This window comes from Euwallacea fornicatus, chromosome 17, assembly GCF_040115645.1.
Source record: "Euwallacea fornicatus isolate EFF26 chromosome 17, ASM4011564v1, whole genome shotgun sequence".
Taxonomy (NCBI): Eukaryota; Metazoa; Arthropoda; class Insecta; order Coleoptera; family Curculionidae; genus Euwallacea; species Euwallacea fornicatus.
This window is the reverse complement of record NC_089557.1, coordinates 3,581,024-3,604,193: the sequence shown is the minus strand read 5'-3', so window position 1 is coordinate 3,604,193 and position 23,170 is coordinate 3,581,024. Positions and strand designations below refer to the sequence as shown.

The window sequence follows — 23,170 nt, the reverse complement described above, 5'->3', positions numbered from 1 at the left end:
GCGTTCCCGACGAAATGACTTTCACTTTTTTTTTAATACGTAATACAATAATTGTAATTTATTATTATTCTCTAAACGATATTGACTAGTAATTGAGTAAAGCACGCCTACTGGCTCCTGAAGTTGGCACGCATTGACATTTCTTAATTATCGGAGTATAAAAAGTTGTGCAAACTTTGCTGATTGAAAGTATTAATTGTTTTCCAGGAAGATCCTGTGCCGAACTGTGGAAAAAACGACGAAATTTCGGAAAAACCCTTCACAGAAAAGCGAAAAGTCCCAGATGTTAAGCACAAAAATTGAGCGATACAGAGCCTTTTAATTTCACCTTTTAATTTCAAGTCAATATTTCGTGTATAGAAATATAGAAGCAACAAGGAAAGCATAAAAACTATTACCTGGCTGAGATGAGGCAAATATTTTCTATGGTAACCCTGTATACGCAGGATGTGTTTTTTGTCGTGTAGCCCATGGTTATTCGTATGCAGGGTGTCTACTAAATGATGGTATTAATTTCAAGGGCTGACTCCTTGTCACATTTTATGAAAAAAAAAACATCCTAATAAGCGTATGTCCTGTCTTCCTTTGTTTTCGTGATACACGGTGTCCGTTTTTTCTCCGATTTTTCATAAATATTTTCATACGTAAGGGCGATATCTCGATGAAATTCACTATTCAGGCGTTTTCCGAGACGAGAAATTCGAATATATCGAAATTACCTTGGCAATATGCAGGGAGCGCCACCTACAGTAAGTTTCTTGTGTTAAATTTGCCCGAACGTTTTTAAAACCCTGTATTGTGACTTCTAATAGATTACGTCTTGTTCTCCCGTCAATTCTAAACAAAAAAAGATATACTTGGTCGAAACCTCTCAAAGCAATGGTTTTTGAGATATCGACGATTACAATTTTCTTTGCACTTCATTTCATCAAAACATTAATTTATTAATAAACATATAATAATAACCCCCTACATATTGTGGTAAAACCGATATGATATTTGAATCTTTCTACCTGGACAACCCCTGAAAACTGATTTTCATCGAGATATTGCCCTAACGTCAGAAAATATTTACGAAAAACCGAAAAAAAAACTCCGACACCCTGTATCACGAAAGCGAAGCAAGATAAAACATACGTTTATTAGGACTTTTTTCATAAAATGTGATAAGGAATCATCCCTGGAAATTAATGCCACCGTTTAGTAGACATCCTGTACTTCTTGACAGGATACGTTATAAAAGAAGGATGAGACCGGCCATCACCGAAGGAGCCCTTCGTCAGGGCAAGAAGAGATGTCTTTAATGCGCCTATCTAATTAGCTGTTTTTAGGTAGGTTTTTTTGGAAATATGCAGTACGTATTTTGGTGTTTGAAGTTTGTTTAATTTATATAGTAGACCACTGTGCCATCTATGTTGTATATGCAGTAAATTCTACCATTTTGAACTGTTTAAAGCACCCAACGTACTAACTCTGGAAATAAAATGTTTTCTTTCGAAAATAATGCTTTTTGAAAATCACGTAAAACACTGAATTTGGAAATTGTCATTGAATCCTGCCTCAGTACAGATTCGGTTATTTATAATGTTAATGCATCCCTTTTGAAATAAAGGATATACGTGATTTAAAAAGTTGTGTCTTTGAATTTCGCCCGAGTACACCCCTGCTTTCCACATATTATAAATGTGGTAATTTTGGGGCGTATTAAGATGTTGCCGTGTTAACGAAGGGATTTTATGAAAAACAATAAATTAAGTTTGTCATTGAACATTAAACAAATTCCTAATGTGCTGAGACCGTAAAATTTAATTAAAGCATTCCTTACATCACTGCTTGATTGACAGCTCAAAATGTGGAAATAAATAAGGAAGACAGAATAAATTAAAAAAATGGAGAGACATGTGGCAGGAAGAAACTGTCCATTGAAGGCGTGAGCAAACGTAAACTCTCACGGTACCAAATTACAAACAAAATCAGGGAAATGAATCAGATTGGCATCGGATGATGTTTCCATAAATGTCTCGTTTTGACCACTAAATAACTCTTTACTACCTGCATTCTGTATTAACACTTCCTCTGCTTAATGGTGCACGTTATAATTCACCAACCATAAACGATCTGGTATATGGTAATAAGGATTTGGTAAGTTATTCTGAGAAATATCAAAGAATTTCTCTTCCTTCGCTTACATTTGAATTGCCAATTCAAATTAGACTTCCATTTCACGCGTAATTTATCAAAAGCAAAAAAGCAAACCACAGACCAATTGGAAAGTGTTTCGATAAAAATTGGATTATAAAGACGTTCCAACTAACAGAAAGAGTAATAGACCATAATTTTTGTATGCATGAAAGCATACACAGCAAATATGTCTTTTCTATTTATTAAATGGGCTTCGTTACCCTCAGAAATACACTTATTTGCTTTTTAGAGCGACTTTTTAGTATATCTTCACGACACGTGCGAAAGGGATTACAGAAAAAACCGAGGGAACCAAAGGCGCTATTGCTGTCCATTTATGAATTTGGGCGCAAGAAATACAGCCTGAATTTAAATCACAACGAAGACGTTGCAAAATCGTAAAGACCAAAATCAACAAGTCTCAACAAACAAGGCCTTTACTGTAGGTATGCCGACCCGGTCCAAATTTATGGATGTCCTTCCAAAAATTTCCATAAAGGGGCCCTTGTAATCCCATCCAACCAAATTAAACCTCGTTGTCTTCGCCTATAGGGATTAGTGCGAGGGTAGCCAAGGTTGTGCCGGTAATCAAGCAAGAAATGGCGTTTATAATGCGGTTTTTTATTTGCTTCTAGCAAGTGTGACTAGATTAGATTTTAAATTATGCCTGTGTTTAATCTAATTTCTGAAAAAAAGCCAAAGGTCATGTTGCGACAGCACAACCTTGCTTTGCAATGGCTGGTTGCGACTTACCATAAACAACGTTTGAAGCACTTTTACATTGCCACTTTGAAATTTCCCATTCTTCTTGCAGTTGAAAAATCCAAAAATTATTGTGTCCACTCGAGCCAATTCCCACTATTAAACACAATATATTAATTTAATTATCGTGACAGTGTTAGTTTGCATTGTGGTTGTTTACCACTCCATTATTGATAACCATACATTATGCATGCAGTTGCAAAAAATGCGTAAACTCGTGCTCAAAACGCCCTTGATGCTCCCATATTCCATGAAACTGTGAATAACAATTAGGTTTTTTTTTACGCGTACTAATACACATAACAATAAACTGTTATTGATGACATAGCTAGCGTTGAGCAACATATTCGGAGTAGATCATAAACAAACGCCTTCCATCAATAAATAATTCATCGATAGCCGTCAGTCCAGTGAAATTTGTCCTATTAGCCATAACTTTCCAATTATAGTTTCCCAGACCAAATTGCCTGGTCAGTGACGCTACTAAATTAAATCGGCCGGTAATCAACATTAAATAACTCGAGCGAAAACGAAATTAAATAAACTGAAGACATGAATATTAAAGACAGTTGCCTGACTTGGTGAATACCCGGGCAGTGCCTAACTGTAAAGCTCACATTGAAATTAAAAAAGGACAATCGCAAAATCTGCTCCACGACAGACGGTGGTACCGCGTCTTTCAGGTTTAGTAACTCCAGCTATAGAACTGGACCGTTACTTGTTAATTTTCTCTCAATAGAACGAAGTTCGATTTTTTTTTAGAGATATAGGATTACAGCAAACTTTAAGTCAATAACGAGTTTATTCACAAAATAACCATCTGAGAAAATTTCTCGGCGAAAAAATATCCGAGCACGTCATCGATTCAACTCAATTGTATATTCGATTTGATACTTCACGCCTCTTTAAGGAACCGATTTAATGCGAAATTGATTTAATCCGGACACAGCAAAGTACTTGTTTAAAATTTGAAACAAGCGTTGACCACAGTGGTCGTGCAGAAGTCACCCGACCAAAAACTAAATCTTGATTGTATAAACAGAAATTTCGCCATTATTGCTGCCATGCGACTAATGGATGAGTTCGCGGTTATGGCTGTCGAATATTCTATAATAACGTGTTTACCCGTGATACTGAACAAACTAAACTTCGATGAGACCAACAACAGCTGCTCATTTGAGCGAATAAGAACTTCATTATTGGGTCATTAACTATACATAAAACTTGCATGTTACGAAATAATACTTTGCATACATACGAAATAATTATAACGACGTCAATCTGAACACTGCAATCCAAATTTGCTTTGAAGTCATGATTAAGATTTCTCAAGATACTCAAGTCTCAAGATTGTAATAATTATTAACTATTCATAAGCCGAACGGCTGCTGCTAACCTTAAGATTGTGAAAATTTTCTATTGGATTTGCAACCTGAACGAAGAAATTTCCCTTAAGATTCGTTTTTCACTTTCCAGGGATTAAAAATGTGTGGTGCCAAAAATTTCGATTGATTTTCTTAATGGAATCTCTCGACCTTATCATCCATATTTCTTTCTGACCACCTAAATCCATCTCGAATTGTGGAAGTTTTCGGTAATTACAACGTGAAAAAATTAGAGAAAATCGAGATAAAGTAAATTTATAAAAAGTTAAAAAAATCAATAACTAGCAATGCAAAGTTGAGTAAATATAATTGCAACAATACACTCCCTATTAATTGCTCTACGAAGATCTGTTGGTGTATTTCTCAAGATTGTAACAAATGTCCCAGTAATGACTGATCGCTGAGGGTAACGCGCAGACGAAGCTGCAATTAATTTCTTTTTCATTTTTGCAATTTAAAACTTGTGAATTGGAAAAAATCGACGGGGGTTATTTTTCAAGATTATAACCATTATCGTTCGCTCACAAACCGAACAAAATGGAATTGCAACCTGCAGGGCAACAAGCAACTCCAATCAAATTTCCCAAGACTGTGACGATCGTATTATTTCGAATTCATTTATGTAAGAAGAGGTACTCATATAATGGCCTTTTCCTCAAGGCTGAGGTAATTATCATAAACACGAAGGCGGACGTGCAGGTGGAGCTTCGAACCGCGAAAAAAAATTTTTTGGACGTACGCAATTTTTCACCAGTGCCATTTCGTAAACCATTAATGCAGATTTACAAAAAGTTACACATGAAAAATCTTTAACCAATGTCTCGAAACGCATCCATCGACTTTAAAATTACTGCAAAACCAACAACTTATCCAATAAGAGCCGTCCGTGACAGCCTGTTTCTCAATAATATACCAATAATATCGTAAACTAAACCTGGAGGCGGATGCCCAAGTGAACCTGCATAATGCGAAGCAAATCTGGACTAACAACAATTTTCAAAATTGCAACCATTATTTTCTAAATTCAAACTAATATATTACCGCTGATTTGCAACGTGCTCAATTGCAGAAGAAGCAGACCGAATTTCCCTAGACCATAACGATTATTACGAGCATTATTATCGGATAAATCTAACTCAGAAAGCGAACTGGACAAAACCTTGAAATCGTTACAATCACCTTCATATAACTTGCAACCACAGCGGCTTTCCCTTTATCCCTATCATTTTTGCCTTAAGAAAATTTGGATCTGGACTATCTTGGCTTGGTGTCGTTAATTCATTGCCGTAAACTTTATTTTTGTCGATAGCAACACATGCAAACAAATCGTGCTTGTTACTTTGGATTAGCGATACTAATAATCCCTGCTTTAGGATTACTCGATATTAACGATCCATTCGTAAAAAAAGAACGTCCATTTTTCAATAATTAATAAGCACCTTATAAATTTATCCCCAATGCTACATCAACAAGCAACAAATTCATGGAAGAACTACAACCTATAATAGCTGCAAACTCATAATAATAAATTTCTAATAACATTTTTTAACAATTTTATTATTATTGGCTCATAAACTAACATTGATGCGTGTTTACAGTTGGAGCTGCAACATGCAAAGCCCCTGTGGCGCAGCAATTCGTAATTAAGACGATCATAATGATACGCAATCTATTACTGCCCTTAGAACATATATATGTAACGTGGTTTGAAAGTATGGGAATGTTCAATATTTGATAAACGGCTTTCGGAAACATTATCAAATTTCCTACAGGGACACTAAACGTAATGCTCGATCCAATGACAATGGATACGTTACGAAATATAGGCTTTTTTCTCTATATGCCAAACTTTCTTATTCCAAACGAGATGCTTAAAACATGTTTTTATTCTTTTTAGCATCAGTAGACCTATGAAATTCCGAGGACCAGCAACAATCATAAACAACATTTCGACATCATAGAAGGTCAATAGGCTTCCAACGAACTAGGAATTACGACAAAGATGTGCTCCCGTGAAACAGAAAAAAATGTGACAAAAACTAGAGAAAACGACGAAAACGAAGTAAATGAAAGAACATGACGAGCACATTCGCCAGGAAAAAAACTGTCGATTGAGGCCAGTTAAAGCGCCCAATTTTCTTTTGAAATTTTCAGAGTTCACGCTGGCAGGATGTTGATTTATCCACCCTAAAAGCCACTTGCGACACTCTTATCTCAATATTTAAAACACGTGAAGCGCCCTGTAGTGCTGTAAAACTGATTAGACTTTTGAACAAGATTTAAGGTGGAGCGGCCTTACATAACAACCAACAGTGCGAATGATACAACGAAAATTTAAACAGTGCTCCATCTTGTTTATGATGCGACTGACAGAAGTCTAAACAAACATGCTAATGCTGCCGGAAAAAAAATATTAATTCTGACTATCTATTTTGCATTTCAATGGGGCGATTTTCTAGACGGACAAACAGGAAAAATTTTGGACTATTTAGAAACATTTCAGGCAAATTGGCCGGCGTTGGCACTGAATGCAACTGCACTATATGGCAGATAATCTGCACTAACCACTAGAGATCACCCATTAATCCAGGGTATCCAGGCGATATCCGCACTTATCACAAAAAAGAACCACCAAACTTCAATCACAACAAACACGGCTTAACTTAAGTAAAGTCGCGGAACCTCGGCAGTGCTCACCGGTTAACTGAGGTACGACTAGCTCGGTTTAGCTGTCTTTGCCATTGGTACTGCTTCGCATGCTGATCGGGGGGGGGAGGGGGGTTCGGGCGGGGATCTTCTTCTTCGATGGGAGAGAGTGATGCTGTGGTATCGCAGTACAGGGTACAACCACATAGTTCAGGGTCTTTTAGCTCAATTAAAGAGCAAACTGCCCTTAATGCTTGCCAGAAGCGCCTCTGTTTAAAAATCACCTTTGGTGTCGCATCGGTACCAAAATTATTTGTTTTAAACACGCGTTCTTCTGACTACTGAGTGAGTGCGAATACTTAAAGGGGGACCCTGTAGAGTGCAAGAAAGGCCGATCGGATTGGGTGGTACCTGCACCGTACGCCATAGACGGGTTATCGTGGCGATCTATACAGGTCCGCGGCGAAGCAAATTAATCTACGGGTTTATGTAAGAGTTTGGGGATCCGTAACAACCGATTAAGGAAATGAATTTGTTTAATTTTGCAATATCTTAGCTTCACAGTACTACTTACATGAATTAACGGATATTTACTGGGGTATTGATGGTAGCAATTGGTTCAGGTTACAACACTGCTCTAATTGCCTATTGAAAAACCTGACGGTTTCCATTGGGAAGGAAAAAAACTTCAAATTTTTGTCGTAATTTGGGATTTCGATAAAAACTAATAAGATCAGGTTACTGAAAATTTCCAAAAATAATTAAAATGTATAAAAAGATTTAAATAATTTGGGATTTGTTTTTTAGAAATTTTATAATTATTTCAATATTTACCGTTGTGTGGTGACGGGTTAATAACGTCCTGGATTGTGAATTTTAGAATTGTTCAAATACGGCCCGTTCAGTTTCAGAAATTATGTTACTGATAAAAGCAAATGTCGCATCGGTGCGACCCGATGAACGGCCAACATCGACTCTTCTATGGTATTCCACTAACCTGAACTAACCAAAACTAATAGCCATCAAACTTCTAATCTGTAACCCAGTGACAATGTGCAGATTTATTGACCTTGCTTAACCACGTTAAAGTAACTTCTCAAGCAAGTGTTAGATAATGTTTCCTTAGGATAAGAATTCTCCGAATCTCATGAATATTATACCGAAGTATCAGGATCGGGTTCCGTTAATTTCCTAATCATCACAGCGAGGCCACTTTTTAATCGACTTAACTGAGGCAACAATAATTAGCGATCCGTGCATGTCGGACATCTTGATCTTTCATCTCGTTTTTTCTGCTAAGAACTAGCTGTGATTAGCTCGAACTGCCCTATTACAAAGCATAGCATTAATAATGGAGTTGTTATGCGGAGGAAAAGTGTGGGGAAAAAATGTGTTTCAATAATGTACGCTTACGGTTTCAGTTTTTATTATCACAACGATTTTTCTAGTTTTAATAGTAATATTGAGGGCAGGTACTTACCTTCTGTTTCTAGTTGAGATTTGTTTAAGACGTATTCATCCCTTACTGAGACTTTAAACTGCCTGACAGAATTTCAGCATATCTTACCTGAAAAAAAAAAAGTTAAGCTTTAGGGGTGTTGATTGCTTAGTGTGCTTATTCTAAAGTGCAGAGCACGTCGGATTTAAATGTCTATTTCAGGAGAAAATGGCTCTTGAAGAACAGTACGGGTTACGAATTGGCCAATTGCCCAAACCGAGTTTCTGAAGAGAAAACTGTTCTCCGTACGATGAGCATGAGTTCTGAATGAGTTTTCCATCTAAGGTCGGTTCAGGTCTGTTTAGTAACAACTACACTTGAACGATGAAAAACATACTCCCTCTCAATCGCTTTAACCTAGGTAAGTTTTAGGTATGGATTGCTTGGCATTTTATCGCGAAGTGCAGCACCACTTCCCAATGCCCCATTCCTAATGCAGGCATTTACCGGTGGAACCAAGATCGAGTACGAAAAGTGAACCAACATCCGAACAATCCCAGTTCCTTGGCCAATAAGCCAAATGCCTTGGGCTGCGGCCGCAGAGTCAAAGACCGGACGGTCCGGCATCTGTGCAGCCACATCGGCCATAATTTAATTAAATAACTGATCTGGGTGCCCACGGGTTCCTTCTCTCTCTCTTCGTCTTGCTCGATGGTCGGTGCAACAAGTGTCATTGACAGGAAGATTAAAAGGCTGCAGGAGTGACGATAACTGGAACGACAACGGCCAGTATATTGAATTTCGGTTAATGAGGTTCTTTTGGCACCACCACAAAACGTCAACAACACAATGAACCGAACCTACATCATAGTTTTTCTTTTTGGGCAGGGGGTTTAGGTGGGTTTGCTTGACTGTCTAGGGGGACAACTAATCCCAAGATGCTTCCGTGCGAGTCCAACAAGGTGAAAATTATTCCTGAGATGTCTCTACAGCCTTTTGTTGGAATCCTGTAAGGACGTCTTGGGTGGAACTTAACAAAAATGTCCTGGTTCGGCTTGTAATAAAACGCTCATTATACAGAGTGCCCCAAAAACATTGGTGTAAATGATTATAGCGTGCCAGCGGATAAAAGAATAGAATGATTCGGCTAAACTTGCCTTATACAAAACGAGCTAGTTTTCATTCTAGGGAGTCTCAAAATATTTTTTAATTCTATAAATTGGGAATAAATCTCAGAGTGCTCGACTCATCTCAAAATCATACCTCCCGAAGTCTCACATAACCTACTAAGCGACGCCCCATGTGGAAAGTGCTGTTCGCTCCTTCGATGAGGATTTTCTGTGTCGTAAAAATGGCTGTTTCTCTAATTAAATGTACCCCTCCTTGGAAATGTCGCTCTCAGTTAATAATATTTTTATTAAAGAACAAAGGGTCATGATGTAGCTTTTGGAGTGACAAAGTGCACAAATGAATTCTGGGCTAGGAATCCCTCGGTTTGAAAATTTTGTACATTCGTAACACAGTACAGAACTAACTTTCCTTTCCGTGGAAGTCTAGATGTTGCTTGGTTGCTGAGTGGATTGTACCTCTTACGGCTAACAGTATTTAAGTTTTCAACATATGTGGTTATGAGTGGGGAGAGAAGTCAGTAGAATCCGTAGGGAAAAATGTGGCTCTCTAGGATCGGTATCAGTTCCGGTTTTGTCAAAAATCATAAAACCACTCGTGGAACGACTCGTTTGGCGTTCGACCAATACCATCACGCATACAAAATCATTACGAGACTTATTACCTTCTTCCTCAGGATGATACTGCATACTGGTATTGGCGATTGTCTTTAATATTGATGATGGCGGTACCATTTTAGAAGGCACAGCCGCCATTACCCGAATAGCGATTGTATATTGGCCAATAAGCTCTTTCTTTTCTTATTGGGATACACACACGAGCCATATGCGGGGTAATTGGTACAAAATGCAAAGCTCCTTTTACGCTCAAGATAGGAGTTGGTTTTGTCAGTGCAAAAAGCTGAAATATGTCAGTACCATTGCCGGGGCAAATAACTGTAACTAATCGGAATGGTATGTTATTACCGGGCAGCTGTAAATTATCAATGAACCACGTAAAACAGCTCTATCATTGGCCCAAGACAAATGATTTATTTAATGCTCGAGCCCACACTGATTCTTTAAATTATTTGCTTAAACGGTACCATAATGATTTAATGGGGTTTCGCAAAAGCGACAATTGCAACAGCCCGAGGCGTACCCGCGTTATTACGGATAACAGCGACGACATAGAAAATAACCGGGTCATGGTACCCAGACCGTAAAAACTGATAAAAACAGCGTACTGTCAAGTGGGTGGGAAATTGCAGATACCACAAATTAATAGGGAAATGCCCTTAGTTATCTCACCAACGTCTTATATTCCAAAGACCGAAACTGCTTGATTCATTACATCAAAAAGCACTTCTGGGACCGCACAAATTCGCTCAAGTGAAAAAGATGTGGTTAAAATAGAAAATCAACCGCTGTGACTAAAGAAGTTACATTTTTCCCCGGAATCTCGTCGTCTGTCGAAAACTTCAATGACGATGATAATCATGAAGTGTTGTTATTACTTAATGCCTGTTAGAGCTGCCTTTGTTTAAACAAATCATGAAGTTCACTAAACACACATATTTCAGTCTTGAGTGCAATATATTCGCAGGCAGTCTAGTCAAATTAGTTCCGCGAACTAAAATTGCAAACTCGTTAAGTCAACGATTTTGCAATTATTGGAACCTGTCTGTTATTCAACATGTGCCACACACGCCCATAATAAGGAACATCCCATTATAACTGAACCTATTTGCTACGGAGGAAACGAGAAACGGAGATATGGAGTCGAGCTTGTTTTATGCAGTATATCCGACACTTGAATAAATTGTGTAGAACTATGAGAACTTGAGAAGATAGAAAGGATAGTGTAATTCGGTTTTAGTTTATATCTTCCTCCAAAGTGGAAGTTGAGAATGGAGAAATTTGATACCCTCACAAATGAAACCAAAAAACTGTAAAAGGTTAAGTGTAGTATTCGAAAACAATTTTTTATCGAGAATGACCAACAACATAAGATGTGAAATAACCTGGGCAAACACCAAGTTTGAGACATAGAACGTCCGAAATTTCAGGTTTTCCTATTTGGACCGGAAATCACATACAGTATCGGACGAAATTAGAGCAACTTTAGAAATTTAATTTTAAATTGACATTGTTTCTTTAAAAATAAGATTTGTTATTATCAGTAATATGTTTGCAACCTATTATAATTTACACCTGAGGCTCAATGTTTAAAAAGCACATTTTAGAGGAGAGGGAAAAAGAAGACCTTTTACCACCTCAATTGGAGCGACAAAATTAAAGCAACTTAAAAATTATTTGAATGAATATTATATTTAGAGCAATTTTTTGTGTATTACCATTAATATTCAGTCCAATACCCCTTGTTTTGAAGAACTAGCTCGCACCTTTTTGGCATTGAAGAAATTAAATTTGAAATGATGCCAGGATCAATAGACGTCCAGGCGTTCTCTATTTCTTCAAATAAATTATCTTGATTGGTAATATTTCTTCCTCGGATTTTGTTATCTATGATCTCCCAAAGGTTCTCAATGGGATTTAAGTCCGGAGATTGGGCTGGCCATTTCATTGCCTCGACTTTCTTCTCCACGAACCAAGCTTTTACTATTTTCGCAGTATGCTTAGGATCGTTGTCGTGCTGGTAGACAAACTTAAAGGGCATTTCCCATTCGGCATATGGATACATAACATTCTCTAGTATACAGGGTGAGTCGGGAGGATCGTGTCAAACTTCAGAAGCGTGTTGTACATGAAAAATAAATGTAAAAAAACTCAAATGTTGTTATCCGATTTTCGTTTGTTTACAAGTTATAGCGTAAATATTTTTTTTTAACTAGGATTCTATTTACCATAAACGTACAGACAGGTTAAGCAACATTTAGACGAAACGTTTCCTGGACGTTGGATTGCTCGTGGTGGCTCTATTAGTTGGCCTCCAAGGTCTCCAGACCTCACACCACCAGACTATTGTTTGTGGGGTTGGTTTAAAACTGAAGTGTACAGAGTAAAAGTGGACACTCAAGATGCACTAATTCAACGCATTAGAAATGCTGCAGCTGCTATTAAAGAAATACATGAAACGATCAGGAGCGCAACGAATGCTCTTCATAGACGAAGCCGAAAATGTTTAGAAGTTAATGGCAATATTTTTGAACATTTACTATGATATCCAAACGTTAATATATGGAATTTCTTACGAAATTTATAAATTTTTTAAATTTTATGTTTTAATTTTATTTACGCTATAACTTGTAAACAAACGAAAATCGGATAACAACATTTGATTTTTTTTACATTTATTTTTCATGTACAATACGCTCCTGAAGTTTGGGACGGTCCTCCCGACTCACCCTGTATAATGATACTTAAATATATCCATTTTGTCCTTAATCGTATAAAGTGGACCGGTTCCGTAAGCAGAGAAACAACCCCAAACCATAACATTTCCTCCTCCGTGTTTAATGGTAGTTTTTACGTACTTTGGATCAAGTCTTTGGCCATTTGGGCGACGTACCCATTCAGCTCCATCACTTCCATAGATGCAAAACTTGGAGTCGTCGGAAAATAATACTTTCTTCCACTGTTGAGGAGTCCAATCTCGATGGTAGGTGGCGAACAACATCCTGGCCTCACTATTTTTTAGTGAAATATGTGGTTTTTTGGCAGGTTTCCTTCCTTTTAAACCACGTTCTGTCAATCGACGTTGAACTGTTCTGGAAGAAACACTAACTTCTCCTGCTTGTGCAATAATCTGACGAGCTGACTTTTCAGGATTTTTTTTACTTAGCCTTATAAGACGCCTGTCTAACTTCTCTGTCGTTTTTCTTTTCCGACCACCTCGTTTTAAATTCGTTACGTCACCACGGTCAGTGGATCTCCTGATAGTTTTTGATAAAACATCTTTTTTTATGCCAAAAACTTCCAATACAAGTTTTTGCGATTTCCCACTCTTATGCGCACTAATAAGTTTTTGTTTTAGATCAACTGAATAGTGAACACCACGAGGCATAATCGTAGATATTAGTTGTTTAAAAGACCACAGGAAAGACAGAAATATGAAATATTTAAACGTTGGTTGCTCTTATTTTGTCGCAAAGAATTTTAGATCAAAACTATTTTTTTATTTTTTTTATTCCCAATAACAATTTAAGCTATTTATAGCAAATATATTTTACACTAACTACCTTAAGCTGAATATTTATGATAAAATATTTCATTATTTTTTAGAGAACTTAAATTTAGAAAAATATTTCAAAAATTGCTCTAATTTTGTCCGTTACTGTATATTTTGGAAACCGAGCAACCAGGATTATTTCCCAATTAATCCACTGAACGCCGTGATGCTCTCCTAAATTAATCGATTTATCCCAATTTAACTATGGACCCATTACTACAATTTTAAAAAAAGATGGGAAAATTTACGGTAAAGTCCGGAAAAATGAATCGTATCGTGGTGGAACAAAACTGGTTTAAAAATTAATAACTCGTAATTTATTGACGGGGTATCGAACACATGATGTTTGGAATACAATGCACGACCTTTTGTTTAATTTTTTATACATCAATCTACAGCAAATAGGAGTCAACTGGACCAATATAATACTATTTGAAATATCGATGCGAATTATATCTCATTACTCATCAGATAATTAAATGCCCAATTACCGAAACCGATGCTAAACAATTACTGGTCACCTACTAACGAAAATTCGGCCGACACTTTTTCCATCCAGATTTCCGTCCACCAAGAGTACCCGATTCCAAGAAGCTGAAATAATATTCGAATCGAAGTTTGTTCCAGACAACTCCGTACTTATAATTGCAACTCTTCTTTCATCCATAACTTCACTCGTGTGATATATTTTTCAGGTAATTAAACCCCGCTTTGCCTTCCCAATTGAATTTATTAATTGATTGGCCTTTATAAGGACACAAAGTAAACTACATCCGCCCATAACATAATTGAAATTCGTGCGTTTATTTATGAATATTCACTTCGATGTGCAAACAACAGTTTTAGAAGGTTGCGATTTCATTATGTCAAAAGGAAACGAGCTTACTCCTGCAGCCGTTTTAAGTATGCAAATTAACGGCCGACTTACCATTAACTACCAGATAGCATTGACTGGATAGGCTCGTAAAACAATACGACTTTATTTGCATGAAATTTAGCCCGCTACGCTTTGACAAAAATGGTTGTTTTTGACACAATTAGCCCCATATGGTATAGGTGATCCAACTCAATGTCACAGCTACAGTCACTCACAAAAGTCTTGGCACAGCATATTATTTGATTAAAAAGTGGCAATATCTTCTTTATACAAAAAGAACATTTTATTTTGTTACATGGAACTGTGTACTTTGTTATACGTGCCGCTAGTAATAATAACGATTTTCATACAAAAATTGAACTTACCAAATAAAATATTTAATTTTGTTTTCTAACAATAATTTACATCCACAAAAGTTTCGGCTCAGGACACACGTTTTCAATTTTAATGGATGCAAAAATCAAAAATGCACTGGTTTTCGATTTGTTTATCACAATTCTATGACTATATAAAAAATGCACTAGTTTCTGGACAGGTGCACCTATTTATATCTTGCTTTATTTAAACATGGCCAAAACCGAGTGAAGCGTGGGCGAACGAAAAATAATTATTAATTTAAATAAAGAAGGAAAGTCTCACAATGATATTTCAGGAGTCGCTCTACGGTTCCAAAAGTTATTAATCGTTTCGAGCTCGAAAACAGAATTCAGAATAAACCACGAACTGGACGTCCAAACTTGTTATCGGAAAGGAAAACGAGATACATTTTAAATGAAATTAAAAAAAAAAAAAAAGTACTTCGATGTTGGCTTCAGAAGTTACGAAGTACTTTGGAAATACTCGTCACGGGGCAACCATTCGAAAAACACTCCATAGAGGAGGAATAAAGGCTATAGTGCAAGAAAGAAACCCTATGGAAGTCAGGTGAATAGAAAGGAGCGTCTTGATCTTTCCAAACAACACCAGGCGGTGAAACTCGAATTTTGGGAAAACGTTATTTGGTCGGAAGAGAGTAAATTCAATACTTTTGGACCAGACAGACGAAGAAAAGTGTGAAAAACAAAAACAGGAGAAGCGCTAAATCCGATAAATGTAATTCCAACCATCAAACATGGAGGGGGCGGAATAATGGTCTGGGGTTGCATGACGGCATCTGGTGTAGGAAATTTAATAATAATTGATGAAATCATGAATCATCAAGTGTATTTTAATATCTTAAAGGAAAGTGCAGAAAAATTGGAGATGGCACGCAACTATTACTTTCAGGATGATAATGACCCACAACGTGAATCTCATGTAGTACGCCAGTGGTTGACATATAACACACCACAGTTATTAGAAACACCTCCCCAAAGTCCCGACCTTAATCCCACAGAGTATGTATGGGATCATTTGGAAAAATAGATTCGGAAAAACTTGATACGTATTAAAGATGACTTAAAAAGGATCGACTTAGAAGATTGGAAAAACTATGAAGCGACGTTACAAAAAGGTTAGGTCAGTAAATGCCAAACCGTTTGTTGGAAGCCCTGTATCAAGTGGGGTACCCCGTCCGGTATTCATTGACTTTATTCTTTGTAAACATAGTTCTTGTATTATCTGCATCATGACTTCTGTGGAATTTATTTTTAATTAGAATAAATTAATCTTGTTTTTCTATAAACAGCTTAAGTTTTGAAAATTATTTGCATAATATTATTAATACGTACACATACTGGAACACATACATTTAGTTAAAATTATAAATTGTTGCTCTTGCACAAAAATATTCAAGACTTTTAGAGGTGGTAATGTGGTGTACCAATACTTTTGTGGGTGACTGTATGTTTAAATTTATTACAAATCCTTTGATTCGCTTGATTTATGTTGTTTTGGTTATTGCAACATTGACCTTTTTAGAACGTTGTCTATTACCCATATAATAAATGAGCTTATTTTGTTTAGCTATTGGCAGTTGCCTCTTTTGTCAATAACCTACGACAATTTCTTTCTTACACCTACATCAAATATGCCGTTGAAGGTTAATTAAGTCTCCTAGAATTTATATTAGAAAACTTGTGCAAAACGATCCTGAAGTCTGTAAGTAGCTAACGCAATACCAAGTACCAATCGTTCGGTGAAGCGAGCTGCAGTTGTGGAAAAAAGTATGGAATATTTTTTGAAACTACAATTTCTTGGTGACCATTCTTGTTTTCGTCCTCAAAGTTCGTTGACAAGGTAAAGGTATGTTCCCAAATTAACCATACAATATTTAGCTAAGGAATATTGTTTTTAAAAAATTTGTTAAAAACAATTTTTTTATTAGACAAAAGTATGGAAATACTATAGAGGGTCATTCACGCTATGCGGCACGGAATATTGTGGCCGAAATACGAGGCTTTTAAAAAGTTTTACTTTTGGACTACACGAGGGTCTATTAAGACTACTTTTTCAAATTATTTTCATATTATACAGGGTGTCCCAAAAGCCCTGAAAGTATCTAAGTTGTGTTTTTTTTTTAATGGGACCCCTCGTATATTATTATATTTTTGAATAGTTCGGTCAAAATAAGTGTCTGTGCAAAATTTTGAAAAATTTAACCCCCGAAACACACGAACACATACGCAACCAACTAAATAATTGCATAACTCACAACACCATACCTACGACATGGAAAAATGGAATAATAATTCCCATTGCAAAAAACGGACTAGACAACTCACAAACTAAAAACTATCGACCAATCACATTACTACCGGTGTTGTGTAAATTATTCGAACACATAATTAAGAGCAGACGTGAAAAACTTATTGGGAACAACATACCGAATTACCAGTTTGGCTTTAAATCCAAACATTCGACCATTCACCCACTTTTTGTCCTGACAAACAATATACAAACAACACACCTAAACGGCAGGAAAACCGCAAGTCTGTTTATGGACATCAACAAGGCTTTTGACAGTGTCTGGCACAACGGGCTTCTTTACAAACTGTACAAACTTCACACACCAAAATACCTACTAAACATTCTTAGAAACCTACTTGAGAACAGACGACTGGAAGTACGAATCGACAACACCCTTTCTTTTTCCTTCTCCCCGGAGCAAGGACTTCCCCAGGGTTCGCCACTTTCCCCTTTTCTATACAATGTGTACTGCCATGACATATACAACCACAACTTGCAAGACAAACACGCAATAAACGAAACAGCTTACATATTACAATACGCCGACGACACGGCACTCATTGCACATGACAAAACAACAAAAAAAGCCGTGGAGAGACTACAGATTCTAATGGACAACACAATGACATGGTTCTACAAATGGAGACTGACACCTAACGCTGCGAAGAACCAATTGCTACTCTCTAACCATAAAATTAAACTCAACTCCCCAACATTATAGGCAGATAGACACACAGTAGAACCAACTGACGAAATTAAATACTTAGGGGTTACAATAGACAAAAAACTGAAATTCACCAAACACCTACAAAACATGAGAACAGAAATCACTCGACGAACAAAACATTTTCGAACACTGACATACAAAGACAGAGCCATAAGTACCAAAACGGCAACAAAAATATACAAAGCGATATGCAGACCTCTATTAGACTACGGCCACGTACTGATGGCGAATGCAACAGACAAAACAAAAAAATACATACAAACAACTGAACAAATTGCCTTAAGACTGATCACAAAAATAAGACATCCCGACAACCCCTTACATAACCCACCCACCCAAATGCTATACGAACGCACAAATATGACGAAAATAACGGAAAGACTACTGCAACTTCGGAAAAAATGGAAGGACAAACCTCATAACTGGACAATACTCAACCCCCTCTGCTTGACACGGCAAACTAGACATTTCCGATTCCTTTATCCCTCCGAAACCCTCCTCGAACTCTACCAACAACCATGAATGGACCGCGGACGAACGACAATAGTGAACAGTCACTCCTCTCTCATCCTCATCACACTTATGGTTGCCTCGTGGTTTTTTTTTTCTCGTTTTGTAGATTATACATGTCAATAGGGCAGAAAGGCCAAGGGGCCGATAGCCCATTCACTGGGTGAATAAAGATGGTTATTATTATTATTTTAAGTGTGTGTTTTAATAAGACTTACAATACCCTAACACTTAAGGTTTTTTAAATAATTGAAATTTTATCAAAATTTCACATAATTTTCTTTTTTTAAACACTCAAGATGTATTTAAGTTATGTAAGTGTAATTTGCAGGGTACTGTAACAATAGATCATATTTTATATTCCAGTCATGGTAAACTTGCTATCTTATGCAGGGTGTGAAAAAATGAAAACTAATCAAGTAAGAACTTAAGTTGGTTATATCTTCTTTAGCTTAAATTCAATACCATATTTTCCAACTTAACAGAATATGTAATTTTCAGTTACCTATCGAATGGTACTAACATGCTCACAGCTAAGTCTTTGCGATTTTACAGAATACACTAAAAAATTGTTCTTTGCACCATTGTATGTATCCCCACATAAAGAAATCTAGAGGAATTAAGTCCAGGGATCTGGGGGGCCAATTTTGAAATCCATTTCTTCCAATTCAACTTTTTTTAAAGTTGGCATTTAAAAATTGCTGAACCTCGTGATGATAATGAGGCGGAGCTCCATCCAATTTAAGCCACATGATGGTTCTAATAGTTAAAGGGACTTTTTCTAATAATACTGGAAGTTGGTGTAAAAGGAAATCTAGAACATCGTTGTCTACAATGCGCCTCTGACAACTCCACACGACATGAAAATACGTATAAGGGAGGCGTTTGAAGCTGCTACTCTGCAAATGTTGTCCAGAGCTAGCAGTGGTTTTGAAAAAAAAATGTAATTGTCTGGAAATGGACACTTTGGACATATAATATGGCTTTGCATTTAATATAACGAAGTTATAGCCACTTAAAATTCTTACTTGATTAGTTTTAATTTTTTCACACCCTACATAAGATAGCAAGTTCATCATGATTGGGATATAAAATATGATCTGTTGTTACAGTACACTACAAATTACACTTACATAACTTAAATACATCTTGAGTGTTTAAAAGAAGAAAATTATGTGAAATTTTGATAAAATTTCAATTATTTAAAAAACCGTAAGTGTTAGGTATTGTAAATCTTATTAAAACAGACACTTATTTTGACCGAACAATTCAAAAATGTAATAATATACAAGGGGTCCCATTAAAAAAAACACAACTTTGATACTTTCAGGGCTTTTGGGACACCCTGTATAATATGAAAATAATTTGAAAAGGTAGACGTAATAGACACTCATATAGTTCAAAGGTAAAACTTTTTGAAAGCCTCGTATTTCGGCCACAATATTCCGTGCCGTATAGCGTGAATAACCCTGTATAGTGAAGTTGTTTATGGGGGCGTTATCAGTTATTCAGCCCGATTGTGTGGTGCATTTTAAACGAAATGTGCCAAAGAAACAGTCAAGTTTTCAGAAAATTTTCGAAATTTAATACTCCAAAAGGTGACGCTATGGCTCCAACCAAAAAGACACTGCAAAAACGTTAAAAATCAGCCAGGGGGCCGTCTCCAAAATTTTAAGAAAATTTTGCACTTATGGGGATGTAAAAGACGGTCTAAAACCTGGACGTCCAAGAAGAACGAATACCGCTACCGATCGACGGATTTAAAAGAATATCGTCTGCAAATCCTGTCAAGTCCTCCAAGATTATTAAGCTAAAAATCACTAAAAATGTGACATCAATATAAGTGATCGCGCTGTAAGCCGTCTGTTGTGCGAAATGGAATTGGTAGGAAGAATTGCAGTGAAGAAGCCCGTCCATTTCTAAGAAGAAGAGAGCAGCCAGCACTAAATTTGCTCAGGAACATTTGTTTTGGCCACCTTCAAGATACAATACTGTTTTTTTCAGTGATGAAACTAAATATTTTGAATTGCGATGGAAAAAATTATTATATTCGATCTGTGGAGACAAGGTTTGATCCCAACTATCAAAAATCAAAAGTCAAACGTGGTGGTGGCAGCATAACGATACGACGATATTTTTCTCAATCCCGCGGTGGAGCATTGGTAAAAATTGAGGGAATTATGGATCGATTTCAATACAAAGCCACACTTGAGAACCATATGCTGCCATTTGCTGATCAAGATATGCTTTTACTATGGCATTTCCAGCAGAACAACGACCCTAAACATTCGTCCGGATTAGTGAAAAATTGGCTGAATAACAATAACATCCCCGTATTAGAGTGGCCGTCTCGGTCGGTGGATCTCAATCCGATTGAGAATCTCTGGGAACATTTAAAACGAAAAATTCGAGACAGGAATGTGTCCAATCGGAATGAGTTGTGGAAAGTCCTGCAAGAAAAATGGGTGAAGATTCCTATTTCCGTTTGTGAAAATTTAATCGATTCAATGCACCGTCGATGTCGGGCTGTTATCGATTCGAAAGGACATGCCACAAAATATTAGTTTATTTAAAGTTTTGTATTGATTATAGTGGATTTTATGAACTATTTCATTCTTTTGTCGGGCATAATTTATTGTTTTTATTTTTTTTTTAATATTTATAGAAATGAATTTATTTGTTTTTGTTTATAATATTGTTAAGTACATACTTGGGTTGTGGTATAATATGTAAATTTTTTTAACAATCCACCATTTTGATGTAAAACTATGATGGATTTAAAATAATCGGTACTGTTGTCCACAACTGTAAGTAGCAATTGGCTGTAAAATGGCTCAGATAGTCAATAATTTTCGACAAATGCCAAATTTTGAGCTTAACAGTAATTTTCGCGCTATGGGCGTATATGCATCCAAATTGGATGTTTAATTTTCAAGTTGCAGTTTGCGGTTGGGCCCGCGAATAAAACTTTTCGAGTCGATCTAGAACGATTCGCTCGAGGCACCAGTTTTTGTTAATGGGATTTCCAAATTTAGAAACAAGGACCCTGCCATTCTGGTGCCGACATCACATCCGAATCGATAAAAGAAGTAAATCGAAGCATCAGACCACATTTCATTTTCGGGGAGTTTAAAACGTGTTTAAAAAATCAGAGGAAATACATTTGGATTTATTTTACGAGCCACCTGACAGTGAAAATTTACGGAGTATCAGCTCGAATCGAGCCACTCAACAAGACTCTCCTTTAGGGGTAAACAACCCATTTAAAGTAAAATTTGAAAAAATCTGCCCGATTAGCTTTTTTTACTCTGGGAAACTCTACTTTTAAATGAAAAAAATGACCGCAAAAATATTGAAATATTAGTTTTTTTTAGGTCCAAATTATTTCTTCAACTCCAAATATTGTGAGAACAATGAACGATAGAAGGTTTAAACATTTTAATAACCACTAAAAAAATGATTTAAAAAGATTGTCCCCATTTAAGAGAAATAGATTACATAAAGAGACCCGATGCCTTTATGGTAGATTATTTTGCCTAAAAATTTGCAGGGTATCGTTGAAAGGAAACGTGGGAAAAATTCTATAGGAATCTAAGAGGTGTATTACTCAAGACACTCCTTGATTAATGATTAATCACCTTTTGAGCCATTCTTCGTCCAGCCCAGAGGGGTGTCTAAAAAATGGTAGTTTTTTTTTCGAAAAGCGACTAGACATTTTCTCACTTCCATCGTTTCTGTGGTGTCGTAGGTTGCCGCCTGAGCAGATCATAGTTAGAATCTTGAGAAATATGCGATTAAGATTAAGAACATGTGTAACTGTCGGGGTTCCTTTTCTTTTATGATTTATAGAAGTTGAACCTGCAGGATACCACGTATTTAGAGTTTATGAGATTATTACACTTGAGAAATTTCACGCGTCGAAGATTTCTCTAGTTTGAGTTACCTAATAAGAAACAGATGTGTTTTTGCCCATGACCGTTGAGGTTTGTGAGAATTTATTTGGCGGTTTATACAGGGTGTTTCCTAACTACGTGTAAAAAATTTAAAGGCGTAATCCTCGACTGATTTTGAGTCAAAAATGTCTAATAAACATATGTCCACAAATGCCTTGTTTCCATGATACAGGGTGTTGACTGAAAGACGTTGAAAAAGGTTTTAAAGGTTCCTAAAGGTTTGGTGGTATTTACTAAATTGTTTATTGTTAGTTTTTTTTGCTACTTCCACTACTATAAACAAGATAGTCGGTGTTATTTTGGTGTTTTACTCTCTAAAGTGAAAGAATTTAGTTCTGTGTCCCAAAAATCAGATTATACCTCAGTTTTGAAAATTTTTCAAATGCCTAATTACACTAATCAAGAAATGACCAATATGGTTTTTGTTTGCGGCCTTGCTGATGGTAAGTGTTTGGCAGCGAGGCGCATTTACATGGAAAGGTTTCCAAACCACCAAGCTCCCAACCACCAAACCTTTAAAAACCTCTTTCAACGTCTTTGTGATACAGAATCTCTTATGAAAACTCCAGGAGGAAGAAAGCCAATAACACGTCGAACACCAGAAGTGGAGGAAGAAATCTTAAGACGTATTGAAGAAAATCCCGGAACAAGTACTCGTAAAATAGCTGCCGTTTTAAATATTAGTCATAAAGTAGTGTGGACTGTTTTAAAACAGCAACAACTTTT

General features: G+C 36.6%; 1 protein-coding gene and 1 long non-coding RNA gene across 6 annotated transcripts in view; both read right to left on the bottom strand.

Moving 5' to 3' along the window:
- DIP2 (disco-interacting protein 2) overlaps positions 1 to 7,055 on the bottom strand; it is a 130,739-nt gene extending 123,684 nt beyond the window's left edge. For 4 of the 5 annotated variants that reach the window (XM_066292050.1, XM_066292051.1, XM_066292053.1 and 1 more), the window contains exons 1-2: positions 6,894 to 7,055; positions 2,935 to 3,039 (exon numbers count right to left, since the gene is read on the bottom strand). The gene's annotated coding sequence lies outside the window, so the exon portion shown is untranslated. The remainder of the gene's footprint in view (positions 1 to 2,934; positions 3,040 to 6,893) is intronic. The other variant, XM_066292055.1, reaches the window with a different exon arrangement.
- A 60-nt stretch (positions 7,056 to 7,115) lies between these two features.
- On the bottom strand, positions 7,116 to 14,716 carry LOC136344521 (uncharacterized). The gene is made up of 3 exons (XR_010732975.1): positions 14,639 to 14,716; positions 8,455 to 8,541; positions 7,116 to 8,301 (listed from the first exon to the last, which is right to left on the bottom strand). It is a non-coding gene; the product is annotated as an uncharacterized lncRNA (long non-coding RNA).
- Between the last annotated feature and the right edge of the window lie 8,454 nt (positions 14,717 to 23,170).